Genomic DNA, 18,546 nt, shown 5'->3' with positions numbered 1-18,546 from the left:
ATCATATAAAATTTCAAAATGCAAATGAAAGTAATATACTTTTAATTTTATTTAAATTATTTAAATTTAATTTTATTTCATTTTAATTAAAATAATTTTCCCTCCTTTTCCTGACCAACATGAAACAAACTTGAGATATCTTAGAGTGATACGTGTTTCTTGAGTTCACCGTCTCTCACGTGCTCTAAAAGAATGATTGAGTTTTGGTGTTGTTGAAATTTTCTAGAAGCTTAGTGGAACTGCCTGTGATTTATCTTGCTTTAAAAGCCAGCAGCAGCAATGCCAACTGTCTTAGCAATTTGCCAGGATGAAGCCACATCTAGTCCTAGCATGGCTTTCTATAGGTGAGAGGAAAAACTGCTGTGTGAAAACTCCCTGTGAGATAATACACAGAGTACTACAGCACAGAGCTGTGCAAGTCCAGAGAGCTGAGCTTGGTCTACTGTGGAGCATAAGCAGCCAGTCCATTGCTTAAACCTACAGACTAGATGTTGACTAAAATTGTCTTTGTTAAAATGACAATGTTGTTCTAATGTAAGTGAAATATTTGTAGGTAGTGTTATCTCGTAACAACTTTCTGTAAACAAAATGAGGCAAAGTTAACTTTTTCCCCATGTGAAAAAATCTTCCAAATTCCCCAGGAATTATTAATTACTGCAAAATGAGCAGCACTGCACAGATAAAATGCCCATTACCTAGAAACCCAGCCTGTTTTAACCAAGGATGAGATTTGCACGTGGCAGCCCAAATTCTGCCATGCGTTCCTGCTGCCGAGAGAGGGATGAGGAGCTGCCTCCAAGGGCAGAGTTTGGCCCAGTACCTTTATGAAAGAAATCTGATTTGTATGTTTCTTCTTTCTGCAGAGATCAAAGACCGTTTACTCAGCTAAATAGCGAGGGCTAGTGTAGATTTATGGAACCAATTTAGAGAATTAATAAACCACGCCATAAATCTTGTTAAGGTCACACTGTATGTGATTGTGCCTGCATGCAGACGTGGAAATTTGGTATCCTTCCAAGTGAGAAGACTAACTTTCTTGAGCTTAGTTACAGTAAGTAATTAAATTCATGCCCCTTAAATAATGGATCATTGAAGAGAGTGTTGTTTTTTGTGGGTTGTTTTTTTTTTTTTTTTTAAACAGAGATTTTTAAATTATGTGCCCAACCCTTCAAAGTACAGAGGGCTTTCAACTGCCTTGGACTTCAGTGGGAGCTGAAAGCACTTTGCATCTTGGCGAATTGAGGCCTTTAAGTGGGCCTGAATCAAAACACCCATGAACCTAGAAAAGTTTGAATCTGGATGCAAGCGCTAAACCCTGTGACTCAGACCTGTCTTTAATACAAACCAATATTTACAGTTTGCACGGTCTTGAAATGTAGTAGCTCAGCAAGTATGGTCTGTATAATAGATTGAAGGAGCATGAATAAAAGAAGAATCATCTCATGAATAGAGAGGTTTAAAATAGATGGTATAAAAATAGCTTGTTACTTAGGAAATTTTCTCGTCCTTAAATCTTACAGAGAGCCAGAGACTTGATCTTTAGGGTTTTTTTGGTTTTAACTCCCCTTAGGTCAAACCCTGCCCTAATAACGAAGCCGTTCTCTCTGCTGTACAGATATAAATCTGCTTCCACACAGCTTTTGGCCCACTAATTCCCTGTAATTAACCTTTGACATTTTCTGTGTATTTGTAGTTTTGTCACCTAAAAACCACTCTTTCCTCCTCAAACTTCAAGTAAGGTATATATATTTTAAAATTTTATTCAACTTGGATGCATGAGGAAAGGGCAGGGATATGACTGCACACCCGGCTTTTCCTTATCCTTAGTAACTTAAGAACCATTTTCAGCCGTGTTTGACACAAGGCAAGAGGAAAGTCTCAAAGCCGTGAGGTGTCTGCCGGCAGACCACCTGCGCACAGCTCCGTATTTGCTGCGGTGTGTGTTTCCCCTTGTCCAGCTCCCACACGAGGTGACGGGGTATTTCATGTGGGTGGTGTGTGGGAATAGGTTCTGGTATCTATGGATGAAATCCATCGGAAAACGGGGGTGGGCAGTTCTGCTGCTCTGGGGCAACCTCCTCATTTGCTTGGTCTGTGTCAGCCTCGGCGGTGAGGTTATCACAGCTCGGGAGAGCCTGTGAAGTTGGTTTTTTTGTTAATTAGGAAGCAGCAAAGAGACTGCAGGTATCGCATTAACAGTGGTTCTGCGTCTTACCCCTAGCGACAGGCTTGGCCAAGTTTTTATAAAATACGTGCATAAATAAACTCTCCTGCATAGCAGGTCTCACCACCTCCATTTTCGTATCCTGCCTGAGAGAACAGCCTCCCTCTAACGAGCCATTTCTAACTCCGTCTCTTGGTTTGAAATGCTGCTTTGAATAGGACATGAAAGAGATATGATAGTGTGTAGGAAGAGGAGGAAATACAGTGGGAGGAGAGAGACAGCAGCGGAGCTGTATTGTCATCTGTCTTGATTATTGTTCCAAAAAACCCCCCATATGTAGTCACCTGCTCTGATGTCGTTTAGTCTGAAGAGCTGGAGGTCCCGGCCCTGCTGAGCGGGGTTGCTGGGGTAGTTTTTCAGAGGTTTTTTCTCCTCTCCTCTCTCAGCCTGGCTGTGTGTGGTGAATTCTGCTTGGCCAGAAGAGATGGTTGCAAGCTCAGGCCGTTAACCACGGGAAAGGGTAAATATCTGAGAAGGTCCTGAAGCCATTCAGGTGGCTTTTGGGCTGTTGGATGGATTCTGAGTCTCAACTCCCCTTTCCCCAGAGCGGCATTGCTTGTGCAGCACAGCAGTCCCTGCTCCCAGAGCTAACCAATGTTTACAAAGTTAGCGGGCTAAGATGCTAAAGACATCTAAGACCTGTTGCGGGCATTTCATCTGTCTGCCCAGTTGCATATTAATAGGGTGCACTGTAAACCCAGGCTCGCAGCTGAAGGGCAGGCGGCTTAGCTCAATTCTTTCAAACTGCTGTGAATGTAATTACACCTAACAAATCAGCCTTTGAATGATGCCCACCAAAAACGAAGCACACACAGATTTATTGCCTGGTCTGTGTGTGAGAAAGGCAGAGAATGTGATCCGAAAAGGAGAGAATAAAAAAATTAAAGGATCCCGTACAGTGCAGACTTCTCTCTGGATGTCTAAATTGGAAAAGAGCGAGAAGTTTTTGGTTTGATTTTAAATACATCATCAGGTGTTTTGCCTCTCAGAATATGCCATTTCAAATGAGTGGCCACCGAGGAGGTACACAGCGGGGTGCAGAACCACACACTGCAGAAAATGGGAAGTGCATGGAGACAGCTCTGCTACTGTCAGTCATATAGGCTGGTCCCGTACAGGAGACCAGCTCTGGCTGCATACCTTAAAGTGCAGCACGAAACATATGCGCTTGCCTGCTTCTGACAGGGGAATAACAGTTGCGTCGCTGACTCCAAGGATCTGGAGTGATTTATTTTTCCTAAGCATTCCTGATAGGATATTATTATATGTTGGCTTATTTCCAGCAGTCGGGGTGACATCCAGTATTTTAGCATTATATTCAAAACGCACACACACGCATCAGAAAAAGGTTTCTAGCTCAAAAAAAGTAAGAAAAAAAAAAAGTGACATGAAAACCTTACACTTTCTGAATGCTATGCACATACTCATCAACCAGGGATAATTAGGCCTGTTGAAGCCAGTGAATACTGAAAACGTACAGAGGGTTTATTTGTTGCTCTGAAGGGGTGCAATAACAGGTTTGGTTTCTTTCGCTGTTTGCCTGTCAATCATACTTTTAATTACCTAATTGTTAGATCTGTTAACAGCCAAGACTGGTTGACAACTTTAGGGTAAAGGGCCTAATAATTTTACTGTCAACAGTACTCCAGTTTTTTCAGTACAAGGAAAGAAAACAAATGCAGCCTTCAACACAAACAAATGGAAAAAACAGCTCCAAAAGCAGCATGAAGCGAACGACAGGCAAGCTGTAGCACACTCACATGATCAAGCTGCTGTAAGTGGATGAGCATTGTGCATGAAGCTGTCCGGTCTGGGGTGGTGGTTTGCATTTGCCTAAAGTCTCAATCGAACCCTCATTTGTGCTGAGTGTATAGTAAGTTTGAGAAGTTCAGTTTTAGTTAAAAAGTGAGGACTTTTGTGCGGTGGTTTCTACCTGCCTAAAGCTTTTGTTGACTGTATTTATCCCTCCTGACACTTTTGATGGTAGGAAGGACCAAATCTTGACAGGGCTGCGCAAAGTAGGCATGGCTGTCGGGAGCAAAATATACCATGCGTGATCTTCCTAGAAACTGAACTTCAAATGACAGCGACTGTGCCTCGCTGTCTGCACAGCTGACAAGTGTCTGACCTATGTTAAAGGGAACTGAGAAACTTCTGAGCAGTCCCCCTGGTTCATGCTGAGCTTTCCTGACCAGGGAGTGATTCAGACAAAGAACCTCACTCCAGGAAGAGAACTGAGCTTTAAAGTAATTTCTCCTTTCTTTCTTAAAATCATTTCTTCTTTCATACCCACGTATATACTTTGTGGCTCATACATTGACATACTGTTACGTGATTTGCTAGCTATTTAGTAATGGGCATGAATTCTTGCTACCTTAGGGTATGGTAGCGCATGGAGGCCAGAATTATGACAGATGCTTCTCCGTAATCAGCTACGTACAAATATTTTGTAAGGCATAGTCTGGCCTAAAGATATTACACTCTATTTTAAAAACAATTCATTTTTGTGTTTGCTTTTTATCTCTATCTTCATTTTGTGGGATAAAACCAGAGATTGCTACTTTACTGGGAGCCAAATATTTCTCTAACTAGAATGGAACATTTGATGTTACCAAAGGTTTACTCCTATCGCAGGAGTCACTAGTTCAGTTTTCTCCTTTTGGATCAGTGTTTAGGCTATGGGAGTTTTCATCGCGATGAGGTAATGCTTCTATTTTGTCTTTTATTGATTAACTCTTTTCCCACATTCTTCTGGCAGAGTGCAAAGGTTTGTAAAGCATAGGAGGCTTTGTCTGGAGATGTTTAGTTAGCATTACTCTTAGTAAACATAGTTACTTTTACTAATTCCCTGGCAGGCTCTTAAATACTGTTACTACAAAACCAACAGCATGAAATACTCTTGTGCAAACCGTATGCCAACCTGTAACCAGTTTCTTCCTCAAATAATGGCCAATACGAATAATGTCAGCTTACCCTAGATTTTATCGTGGCTATAGTTACAGATTACTGGCTATATTATTTGCTCGTAAGGTACAAAGAAAATCAAAAGGAATCCGTCCAAGAGGGAGGCTAGTCACGGCCTATTTCCTGGCTTCTTTGTGGAGGGGAGGGGTTTAAACCAAAATATTTACTTTTAAGAGATGTAAAAATTGCTATTCCAGACATGTTTATCATTAAAGGTTCTGATCCAGAGATCATTAAAGCCCATTATTAGACTTTTACTAATTTAAAGAGATTTAGATCAGATCCTAACAGGCAACCTCTGAGCACTGTTACAGGATCTGGTGGACTGCAAAAAAAGTATTTCATAAAACCTTTACGTGCTACTGCTGTTGACATCCCCACTGACAAGTCCAATGTAATAATTTCACTGTTTCCAGCTGGCATTAGAGTTTGGAGCAGAATTATGGCTCTATTCCTCAGTGTGTTCGCTCGTCCTGTAGCAGAAGTCAACATAACAGAGGCCAACAGAGACAAACCTGAAGTATCCTGGTATAGTTTGCCGGGATGTATACAAGAAGATATAATGATGATTATTTTTTTTTCAGTTTTAAACGTGACACACAGAGACAAGTAAATTATTGTATTAAACAACCCAAAAGTTAACAGTATGTTGTTGTTTCTCATCTTTGCTCTTTGCTCTTTTCTCGGTATCTTGAAATGCTTTATACAAATTGCTTATGGCTCAGATGTCTGCATTTTAGCAAAGCAGAAGGTTACTGTTTTATAACACCACTGGGGGTTGAGTGACTGGTACCCAGGTGTCCCTTGGGGACCATGGATCTGTTGCTTGTTTTCCATCACGATAAAGCGAACTTTGGTGGGACCAGGCGTAATGGCGTGATCCAAGTCACAGATATAGATAAGGAAAATTGTTCCTTGGGCACGGGAAAGTAATAAAGGTCCCTGGTTGCTCAAAGCCTGGCTATTGCCAATGTCCCCACTCACTCTTTCATTTTGTGCTGGGTAAGAGTACTTGTAAAACTCAGCTGCCTCTTCCTTGATAGATCTGATGTAAATAAACCTATCCAAAATGATAGCCAGTGCTCTGCGTATAAATACAGGGCTTTTCCTCGGTGCTTCCTGTGCCAGGGACATTCCACCTCTGAGTTTGGGAATTAGCTGGGGAGGCTGGGGGGTTGCCTGTGCAGCATGCCCAGGGATGGGAAGGATGGCTCCTTATGAGGCTGGTGGCTCCTGACAGCCAAGACCCTGCTCCAGCTCTTGCTGCTGTGTGATCCCTCTCTTCCACTTTTCTCCAGCCTTGCCCTCGTCTCTGCCCCTGCTTTGCCAGTGATTCCCATGTTTAGGGTCGCTCAGGGTAATTTTGAGAGCTGGACTGAGATGGACTCTCCTACAGGACCTTTGCGTCCTTGCCTTCTCTGCTGCAGAGGACTGATTGCCTACCCTGGTGCCCTGCAATGGCTTTTCTGTACTTTCTCTGTTACAGTGCCAGGCTAAACTCTCTTCATGGAGTATTTTTGAGTACTTCTTTGGGGTGCATGGAGGTCTGCTCAATTCTTATCTTTCATCTTGCTCTCCATGGCATGACGCCTATGTTTTTGACAAGTTTATGTCTGTCTCACCTTCTGGATTCCTTTTGCTCCAGCCTCTGGTATACTTGTTCTTCACTATTAGCTCTACTAGTTTTGATGTATGCTTTCAGCAACTCAGTGCTTTCTGTTCAGAAACACTTGAAGTTGAGTTTGAGGTGTTTCTCTTAGTGGTCAGCCCTTTGGGTTGGAATTGTTTGAATTATTCATCCCATGAATGATCTCATCTGTGTTTAGTGAATCTTTCATGTCTCTAAAGGTAGACATGGATACCAAAGCTCTGAGCAATGCGTTACAAGCATGGACTTCCTTTGCTGATTCCTGGAGCCGAAACGTTATTCTCCAGTATCATTCAGTATTTATCAAATGCAATTTAGCAGTTATTTTAGATAATTGGATCTTATTCTTTTTTTTGTTTGTGTTTCAAGCTAGCAGGTCATCAAAGTATTAATTTTAAAATTATTTTCTTAACTTTCATATTTTTAATACCCATGATCTAGTCAGTCATGGACTGTATTCTTCTTTCCATGCTCATACAGGGCTTGAAATTTAGCTCTCTTGTTGTCCCAAGTCCCTTCTTTTTTGTATGCTCAGTGATGTTTTTATTGTCTTCTTGTCAACTGCAATCTCCTCTTTGCTGTTGGTCTCGCTGGACTGAAAGACTTTGTATACTATTTGCCAGCTAATAACATAAGAAGACACCAGGCTTGCCAAATGTGTTTGGCTTGTTATAAAAATAACTATATGCAGAGATTCACGACCTGATTACTAGTTATGTCCTGTGTATACAGTTATATATTTAACTACTAGTCAAGCCAGGAGCAAGCTGACTCCTCCAAAATCCTTCCTCCTGTAGGCTATGCTACTTCCCTACCTGCTAAAAACAACTGCAGCTAAAACCACTCATCTCTGGAGGTACAACAGTATCTGCTATGTCTCCTCCCTGACACTTCTGTCAACGTCTGTGATGCAGTCAGGTTGTATGTCTTCAGTAGAGGATTAAATACATGGCATGGTTGCCCACATTTGGGAAACCTCCCAGGAATGTAATATTAATTAAATGTAAATGGGTTGATCTAGAGAGCAGATCACATGGAAACAGCCTCAGAATTGCAGGGAACTCTAAGGCATGTAACAAGGAAATCTTCCGGTACTTACCCCAGAAATATTTGACCTGTCTGAGGACCTCGCATGGGATGTTGAGGGCCATGGGTTCCTATCCTCAAGGCCAACCCCTGAAGGCAGATAATCAAATTCTCTGTATTCTCAAGTAAAGAAACCATCCTACACAATGCAGAGTAAAAAAAGAGAGGTTTTTTGACATAGTCCCATCTCCGAAATAATGCGTTTTCAAGACTTTACAGGGGAAGTTGTAGAGCAAAGGGAAGATTTTAGTTGGGTCAGGTTTCTCGCAAGCTGGATATGTTGTGCAGTGCTGAATTTGGTTTCCTGTGTTGTTTCATACTCTTATTGTTTTGATTTTATCATCTGCATTATCCTAACACTCTAAAATCCCAATTTATAGGAATCCCACTGTGCTGGGGTTTATACAGACAGAGCAAAAAAACAGCTTTACCTGCTGATTTTGCTTTCTGAGTACAAACCAGGAGAAGAACATGGTCTGCCTGAGAAGCCGTCATGTCAGACATGTGGTCTGCGACCAGGGGAATTCACCATGCAGAATTTTCATAGACTTTTTGACAAACTTCCAGAGATGCACACATCCTTGTCATAACTGTGCATAAGTCTAATGAAATCTGGAACTAATAGTACATAAATCTTTCCGCTCAAGCCATAAATTGGATGGTCTAGAATTGTAGTGTCATAATAAAGGCTGTATTCACAGGTTGCTTATTCTTATTTTTTTTCCCTGTCCTCATGGGAGCTGTGTTAACTCCGCAGCTGATGTATTCCTAATCTCTGACCGTGCATTCATTACCATAAAACTTACTTCATGCACTTTGAGCATGAAATAAAACAGAAATTTAATACCACGCTCATTTTAGATCCCCATTTCAGGTTGTTTATACAAAAAGAAGAAAAAAAAAAAAAGGAAGTTGATCTCTTCAGTTTTTCTTTAAGGAAAATTGACAAGCTGCTTTGAAGACTTGCTTTGAGGCTAAGTTATTAGTTTTGCTGTGGTTTTAAGGAAAAGGTGAAGACAGAAGATGAAATTAGATCAGCAACAGGCTAAAAGTCCTTTCCCAGAACACCTGGAGAGGTTAAATAAACTGCATATGGCCCGCATTGAATTTACACATTGTTAAGACTTCTGGGAGTCAGGGAAAAAGTAGGTAGACTGCTAACTTGCCATCTTAAGCAAAAAGCAGCTGGGGGAATGATTATTGCAGTCTGAGATAAGCATAATATACAATGAGGTATACATCAAGCTTATAAATCACAATTCCTTAATTTGACTAAAATCTCCATGAGTCTAGTTATGGTCCTGCATGCAAGGTCCTGAAAGCTAACCCATGCAAGGTAAACTTTTTGTTTGGTTTTATTGGCAGTGTGGGGAATTTGTTTGGTTTTTTTTTTTTTTTTTGGGGGGGGGGGGGGAAGTACATGCCTTTGTTTTTTTGCTAAACTGCAAATGCCCTGGCTCCCTACGGGCTTGCAACAACATCAGAGTTTGCTGATGCCCTGAAATAAATGGCAATCACGGTATGCTTTCACTCAAGTATTTAGGGTATCAAGGTTGGTTCATTGAAGTACCATTTGATGCTATACACTGACAATGTGCTTTTGTTTGTAACAAACTCTGAAGCCACAATCCTCGCCCTTCTAGTGTTAATCCAGTATCTTGGCTTGCTTTCAGGCTATAGAATTAACTGGGAAAAGTTGGAACTGCTTGAGATCTCCCAGCTGTCTTGCACAACAGCTTTTCTTCCAGTGCAACTCCTGAAGGCAGTCAGAAGCAATTAAATGTTTGAGGGATGAAATACTAAGGAATTTTGAAAAACTCACAGAGATGAATTTAAAATTCACTGTCCTTCAAATGGCAGATGACAACAGGTGGTAGCAAGTGATTTATATGTTTCTTCTGGGAAAAATTAACAGTCACAATTTACTTAGATATTTTTTGTATGTTTCAGGTAGGTTAGTTCTCTCCGTATTGTACTCTGGGGGTGATTTTTTTTGGACTATTTTTCAGAAAGTGTAGACTCCCTACTGCTAGGAATAGTTGCTGAACCTGCAGAGCTTTTACTGTTCTGTTGTCATGCATTGGGCCCTTCACAGATCCCACCAACCTGTAACAATAGCCTATGGGAAGGGGGTCAAAAGAGCATTACAACAGATTCTTACTCTAAAATCCTGGGATCTTCATCTACGCAGGGAAGCCTAAACTGTTCTGGCTGATAGAATGCATGTGACATCCCACAAAACCTCATTTGAGGGTCATTTCTCCATAGGATAGGTTGGTTGCCAGTGTTTATGGCAAAAACTGGTTGAAGAGAATACCTCTATTTTGGGTTATGTCTTATAATTCCCAGCTGCATAAATATAGGTACATCTGAAACATTTATTGATATTTGGTCTATAAATACACGGTATGTATCAGCTCTAAGATTGTCCTGAGTTTGGCCACTCTGTACTCTATTGACAGAAAAGGCATTTTTGACTTCTGTAGATGCTTCTGAAACCTATTATGAAGAGTAGGAATGGGAAGTCTTGGCAAGCAAGCTCATGATTTTGTGCTGTGTGGCCCAGTTAGCCTTTAAGTATGCATGTCTGACAACGGGTTATGTAAATGAGCAGATTTTTGTGTTGAACTCAAGGCAATGGAAGGGAAGCAGTAAACAGACATGTCATGGCTCATGTGGTATTTTTGCATCTGAATACTAAAAGACATTGAAGAAGCAGCCCAGGGTAAAGACAGCTATGTGAATGGCGTGTGGAGAAGAGAAGGCCAGTGAAGTTCATTCAAGAACTCCCACCAGGATCGAAGGTCTGTTGTATTAGACACCATACCAACACATAGCCAGGTAGAGTGACTGCCCAAAAAGTTTTCACTCTGAAGAGTTAAGGGACACACAAAACAGTAGCAGAAATAAGCACTTTGAAATAATGCAGCCAAATGCAAAATCCTACATCTGTGAACAGATAATGTAGGTCACACTTAAAAGGTGGAGACCATTTCCATGAATGCAATGACATGAAAAGGGGATTAGGGTAATGACAGAAACCCAGGTAACTCTGGGCTCCCAAATAGATGCTGACTTTTAAAATGGCAAATATGATTATTGGCTGTGTAAGGAGTAGGGAGACAGGGAGAAAACTCCTGGGTTATAGAGGCTCAACTTCACAGAGTGTGTGGAAAAAATAGAAACAACATTTAGGACAGAGCTACCAGAATTAGTTGAGGACTCGGAAAGATCTTTTGATCAGTGAGAGAAGTGAGAGTGGTGTTTTGTTACCAGTGCAACAGAATGACAGATGAGATGATCTCAGCTACTATTTGTGGCTTTAACCCTGCTAATAGTCTTCTTAAGGACACAACCCACTGGATGCCCAGTCTGGTGCATTTTGTATGGTTAGATGGTGTCTATGCACTAGGGAATCCTTCTTGGACAGTGCTGGAGTGGATTAAGGTATGTACTCTTGCACAAGACTTCCCTCTTACATCTCATTTTTCAGCTTGATAAGAAGATGCCAATACCTGAGCGTTGCGGGGAGGTTAAACCTGTATTTTAGCTTTGAAGCTTCAACCTTTCTCGCCTGTATATGGAAAAGAATATTAATCTTGATGGTCTAGTTTCTTACAGAAAATCAGTGGTAGCTACTTTGATAAGTTCTCAAAAGAGGTGCTTAAAAAAAATTCTCGAAAGTCAAAGCTTTCTATTGTGTTTCCAGATAGAATAGTAGATGAAAGCTAAGAAGATATGCCAAGTAATTCCGAAATCAACTTTAAAGCACACGATCATGTCTTGGCAATCTGAAAGCAGTGTGTGGAGAAGAGAAAAGGGTTGGCAAAGGAATGAAGAAAAGAAGTATTCTACAAAAAAAGAAATGGCATGTCTTGGCAGAGAGACAATGTTTGCTAACCTGTTGAAGGGTTCAGTCGTAAAAGAACTGTGTTCATGAGAACTGAAATAGAGCAGAAACCATTTACCACTTGATGTTTTAAAGCAAACTGCCAAATAAAATTCTGAAAGGTTTCACTTTGCAGATCAACTCGACCTTATCATGTGATAACATAGCAGGAAAATCTGTGCTCTCGCTAGGTTCCTTAATAATGCATCTGAGAAGAAGACATGTCACATTCTGCTCTCAGTTACAGCAGAGTAAGCCATAATATATCTGCTGAATTCATATTTATTTAGGTATAGCTGAGAAAATGAAGCAGTCCAAAAGGTGCAGAAGGAAGAAAATCAGTCACTTGGGTGATAAATTAGAACTATAAACCAGGAGTCGGATGTTGAGCAGGGCAAGTATCAATCTGTGGTGGGTGTGGTTGATTTTAAAAGTGCAGGAGGTATAGTTAAAATCCAAATCTGGTCTTGCACATCATCATCCTCAGTGTTTGTTTTTTGAGACATAGTCTATTAGTTTGCCTCCTCTTCATGTGGCTATCTAGATCAACTTTTATACAAATATATTGCATGCAATTAGAGGAACTCAAGAGAAAAGGGAACCTTGGATATAGCAGCAACCATGGGGAAAATGACATGAAACACTCCTAAAATCACCATGGAAAGAAATGTGTGGGGAAGGTGAGGCTCTAGTAGCCTGGAGAAGACCTGACTTTGTGGGTGACCGTGGTCGTGGCTATCTTGTGCAGACTTGTGCCCTGGCACGACCGTCGGGCAGTGCTGCTGCTTTTCTGCAGCACCGGCAGGAATGCCAAAACACACGACCGGCCACCTCTGATAGGTTTTAAAAAATGATTATTTAGACTGGGGTTTTACTAATCAAGCAGGGAGCAGCTGAACTTTACTCACCCAGACAGAAGCCCTCTTACCCCTATCCAACAACAGATAACCCTGCTCTTTGCTCACCCAAGTGGATGTGCAGGCAGGCACTGAAGCTGTGTTTGGATACACAGGGGTTTTGTCCAGCTTGAAAGATCCCTGTGTTTGCACTTAGCAATTAACTTTGCTGTTATCTGTCTTCAGTGTAACAGCTCTGCTGCGAGTGCTCCTCAGGAGGGCTCTGCCTTGAGTACACAGCTGAGGACGTAAGCGGAATGTATACAGTGAGGCTGTCTCATATGGATTGGTTTTGGTATGCAAGGTGTTTCTTGAATGACTCGCGTTTTCTGAGTAGCAGCTCTCTGTTATACAGAGATAAAAGAAGGGTTAATGCAAGCCCTTTTTCAGCCCCCCCTCTTTCCCCCACGCCAAACACACACACTCTCAACAAAAATCTCTAAATCATGCTCTCTTCCCGGAGCTCCAAGACTGGGAGTTACACATAGGACCTCTGTAGCTGCACAGTGCCACACTATTCTGAACGAGATGCTGAAGGCACTTGAGTTTCTTTTAGTCTCTCCCCTCCCCTCCGCCCCAGATTTAACCTAGTTTTATGGCATGAACAGCCCCAAAGAAAGTCGGAGAGAAAAGAGATGAAGGCCAGAGAGCAGAGGAGGACCAATGAAAGAAGCAGTAACCATTCTGTCATTCCTTTGGAGAGCAACACTAGACACCTTTAAATGCAGAGAGTGTCCTCTGCCTTTTTGCCAAAGCCCTTTTATCTGTGTGAATAAAAAGGGAGGCAGGTCAGCCTAGTTTCTGTTGCCAAATAAAAGCATGAATAAATTAGGCTATTCTTAGTAGGCAAGTGAAAGGGAGAGGGGGGGGAAAAAGTCAGTATCTATTTCTAAAGCAATTTCATATTCTGCCCCAACTGTTTGCACATGATAGAAAGGGGCTGGAGCTGCCTACTATTATGATTAGTACTATTGTTATCGCTGAAGGGCCTCATTGTTCTAGAAGATGTTAGGTTTGCACGATTCACAATCCATCTCTATTCATCCAGGAAAGGTTAGGAGAGAGGATCTGATATTCTGCAAAGGGTTTTCTCCCCCCTTCCCTCCCCCTGCCTTCTCCTTTACTGGCTTAAGGCAGAAAGCAGGCAGAAGGTCTCCTATTAACCAGAATTAGGAAACAGGGATCTAGGTGCCTGGGAACAGCCGCTCCGTAGCTCTAATCCCAGTGAGGACCTTAATTGTATCTGGTTTAACAGTTATTCATGCAGTTTTACTGCAGGCAGGCACGGTGATTAGGGACATTGGTTGGAAAAATCTGTTCATTAGCCTAATAAAGGCTGCCTAAGCCTGCTTGTTCAGCCACTAATAATCCAACTATTAGTGCCATGCTAGATGCTGTGGTATTAATATGTGTAGTTTACTAGTGTCACAACAGCAATATGGGTCAGTTTAGTCATTCCTTGGTTTCACAGTCTGGCACCCTGTGCTGGTGCAGGAGAGAGAAATGAATGAGTGAATGAGTCTGACAAAACAGATCGCACCATATAGCGAACCCCCAATATGATTTTGTCTGCAATTCAGAGGCAGCCCAGGAGCCTTAGGAGCAGGGTTGTTTGAGGACAAGAAAATCAGCCCCTTCCAGTGATGGATGTTCTTGAAAAGCAGTTTATTTTTTCATAGGTGGTTCGCTCATTTTCTTCACAGAAGAGCTTTGGCTGTATATCAAATATTAACAGAGGGTAATTGTTGGGGAAGACGGACATTTGCTGTCCTCACGGCATAGCGCGGTGCATGGGCACACACACCTCCCGGCGTGTGCTGAGACCAACACCCAGCTTGGGAATGTCCAGGTTGTCTTTGGAGAACGAGAAAAGGAGGTATAATTGTCTTTTTCTCTGCTTCCTTGATTTCCCTCAGCTGACCTAAACTTTTCCTTTCCTGATAGAAGGAGGTAAAAATACTGCTCACACTTTAGGGGATTCATCTGCCCTAAGCATAATCCTTGGGTTGCTAATTAGAGTGTCAGTGGCTCCTTCTGTAATACGATCCTGTCATTCATCTTTCTCTTTTATTTATGGGAATGATTTGTTGCATTTTCCAACAGAAGATGAAAATGACACTAATGTAATATTATAAATAAATTGTTGCCAGATATCTTTCTAAAGAAGCTCTTTCTAAAGAAGATTTTAATGAGACATTAGAAAATTAACAGAGGTGGATTATTGCTTTTTCCTGCCATAGCTGATCTTTCACCTGCTTGTTTTCAATACCTCTCCCTGTGAGACACTATATGTAACCAAAATCTGCCTTGACTTTGAACCAGACTAGATTCATAACCACAAGCGGGGTACAGAATTAGACATGTACATACACTGTGTGTGTCTGTTAATAGCAGTGGCACCTGTGAGAAAATGAAAAAAAGCCCCACCAACAGGCAGGTAGGTGACCTGTTGTTACCTATAGCTACCCATCCAAATCCAAAGGATATGCATTCTATTACTGCCTGATAAATACCCGCTAAAACACAAATGGCAAACCAAAAACCATTCAAATGGAGAAAAAACACACTCCTTCATCTTCACTGGCCCTCACCTGCTTTCCTCCAAACCCAGAAAAAAAATAATCCTAACCCTCCCACAAAGTGCAAGAGCCAAAATCTGTCCTTGCTGAGTGCTGGGTTGTCTATGTAGGAATGATATTGTGTACCTTCAGAATAGTTAGATAACTTGATGCATCCCTTTTCAGGTAATGACTTTATTTTCTATTCTAGGTGTGTATTTTAATTGCAATTGCTGTATGCTCATTTATAAAAAGATATTATTTTAATCCATTTGATTAGTATCTTGGGAGTTTCATATCAATGCTATTCGTTATTTTTTGATAGTACTGCATTTGAACTGTTTGTTTAGTGAGGTGAAGGGAGAACATACCAGGTGGGCATGTACTGTTCACTGCTGTGTCCATATGCGATTGTCTACATCTGGGATGCTGGTGGTATGCTAAGTGGTGCTATACATTTCATAAATTTCAGTCAAGTGAATAAGTGTATTTTTCATGCTCCTGTGATCATCAGCTTCATTTCTGTGTTCTGAAACACTGCTTCCAGATCTACTGCTGCAGATACCACGCAGATTCGGGCAGCAGTGAGGGATGTACTTTTCCTTCCCTGTAATATGTTGGCTTGGAAAACAGGTGAACAATATTCATCTGTGAAAAATAATAGTGAGAGGTCTTTTGACTGATATTCTCTAATAATTAAGGTTGGAATTCTAAATGTTACAGTCTAAAAGCTGGACTATTTCTAGGACTTCACTGAGAAAACTCCCATGCGCTCATAATTCAGAAACGTCAGATTTTATCTTTTTAAGTAATTGTAGTAGTTTGGAAAATATTATTATCAAAATCAATTCCTCCTCCTTACAGAATTAGACACAGGCAGTTGTTTAATATACGGAAAGCTTCAGGAGTAGAAATAGCTTGTTTTCGTATGATTCTTGCTGTGTCTCCCTGCCTGATGAGAGATGCTTTATGCTGCAATATATTATAAGGCGTTTTATGTAACTTTGTTGGAAGTAATCAGATCGATTTGATATGGCTGAAGAGAAAGGCTGTTGAAGAAACTTTGATTCTGAGTATGAGGTACCTTTGAAAAGTCCTGGATGTTGGCTATTGCTACATTTTATTATAATACTTTTATTATTACCGTATTTGCTTTTGCTCTTTGACATTCAGCTCTATATCTCTTTCAGCCCTATTTTTTAATTTTATTTTACTTTTAAATCAGCAATGATAGACATAGCAATATGTTATAGAGATTAGACAGTGGTAGGAGTCTGGAAATAAGACTGATCCTATTTTTAAGTAGAAGTAACATGGAAACGTTGCTACAGATGCTCCTGTGTTGGGCGTAATTCCGTAATAAGGACCAAAGGGGCAGCTCTCTTGTACTCTATTTCCAACACTGACTGTGTTTGTGAAAAGTTTAGCAAGAAAAATGAACTTTTCATGACTAGCTTCCAGAATCTGTAAAATTATTATCATGACACTTCCAGTTTCCAGATGATCTCATAAAATTGAACAGTCTTGGGACTTCTGGATTAAAAGCTCACGAAAGACAACTTTTTTACTGGCCACATCTCTTACAAACCAATATCTTTATTTCATGAACAAATTGCTTTGCTTACTACTTTGTTTATTTTGGAGGCTGTATCTTAGACGTAGGGGTGCAAGAATTGTATAGAACAGCCCTAATTGCTTTTTAGCCAAGTGAAAAATAATAGCTCTACTGATGCATTCAGGGTAATTAAAGTGAGGAATTTTTTCTGCTGTGGTGTGGCTAGACCTTTGCAATAAAAACTGTAGACTCTTTAATGAATTTAAGCGGTCAATGATATGATTTTTCCATTGCGTATTGAAATCTGGTAGTGCATTGTCCTTTCTCAGAGGTCATTCAGTGAAGAAAGGGCACTTGCTGTTGAATCATGCAAGCAGAACTTCCCCTAACACCTGAACTGTTGCTGACAGTCAACGACCTGTTGCATTAGTGGCTTCATTTGGGAATACCGGAACACATACAGTTATAGAAACAGTTGACCATGGTAGCGCATGATGGAGAAGACCAATTGCCAGTTCTTGAAGACAGTACAGTAGAATGAACCATACCTCATTTTATTTCTAGGCTGCATCTAGGGGGATGAAGGACTAGGGTGGATTAGCCAGAATGCAAGAAAATGCCTAAATTTTGGAGAAGATGTCCCAGTTATGTAGATTAGATATCTATATGGACTGTGACAATGCAAGAGGATGGTTCTTAGCTCCCTTCAGTTCTTCAGCAAATAACCTCAATGTTGACTAGCAAAATTGAGATGCTCATAGTGTCTATATTAGAAAAGCCATCATGAATATGGGTATTCAAGCACTAAGGAAATGAAATCAAGTGCAGGACTAGCTGACAGCTTGAAAAATCTGAAAAACTAGGCAATCGTCTTTCAGTTGTATTGCATGCATATCCATCAGATGTTACTTCAGAAGATTGAATTTATCTCACTTCACCAGCAATAGATGCTTTCAACAGAAGCTCAATGCAAACTTCTAATTCATGCTACCAAGACTTCATGAAAAGATAATTCAGTGTAGACTTCGGTACAGTTTTAATTGGATTCCACGGATTTTAGATAAGCTTATGGCTAGAAGCCTAATTCTAAGAACCCTTAAGAAGCAGGAAATGGTAACTTTTATTTCAACACCTGCTAAAGAATGCCCATGGATATGTTCAAGAATTAACTTCCACATGTGCCTTCCACATGCGTCTGGCTGGAAAAAACCAAAGAAATCCACTTGCGGCCTAATGTTGTGTTGCTTTTGAATACTTGGAAATGTATGGCAGTCCACATGAAGGTTTTCTGAGGCATCTCTTGTCTACCTCATTGCTTGCTTTGCCGTAGTGCCGATTTTAAACTCAGGCCTTGAGATGAAAAGACAGAGATCAGAGTAATTCATGGTAACTTACTCTGTGACCTTATTCAGCCTCTAATAAATGAGGGAGGGAAGGACATTTATTTTACCTGCTGGTAGCTTAAGGTTAACTGTTATTTCTTAGCCACTTTAACTGTACATTAAACCTTCTAGGTTTTCCGCACACTACCAGTATTTATCTCCTCCAATATATAAGGACACCGTTATCTAGAGTGAGGAATGTAATTTGCGGCAGGCTGCTGAAGGAGCAGACGAACAGTGAGTTACTGTGAAGGACTGCGCTATCTGATGGCGAGAACGTTGGGTGGGGATTCATGAGATTTGTCATCTGTTTCCAGCTCTGCCTTGTGCCTGTTGAATGACCT

Source organism: Gavia stellata, chromosome 8 (genome assembly GCF_030936135.1).
Source record: "Gavia stellata isolate bGavSte3 chromosome 8, bGavSte3.hap2, whole genome shotgun sequence".
Lineage (NCBI taxonomy): Eukaryota > Metazoa > Chordata > Aves > Gaviiformes > Gaviidae > Gavia > Gavia stellata.
The sequence above is the reverse complement of the archived record's forward strand: the minus strand, read 5'-3'. Positions refer to the sequence as shown.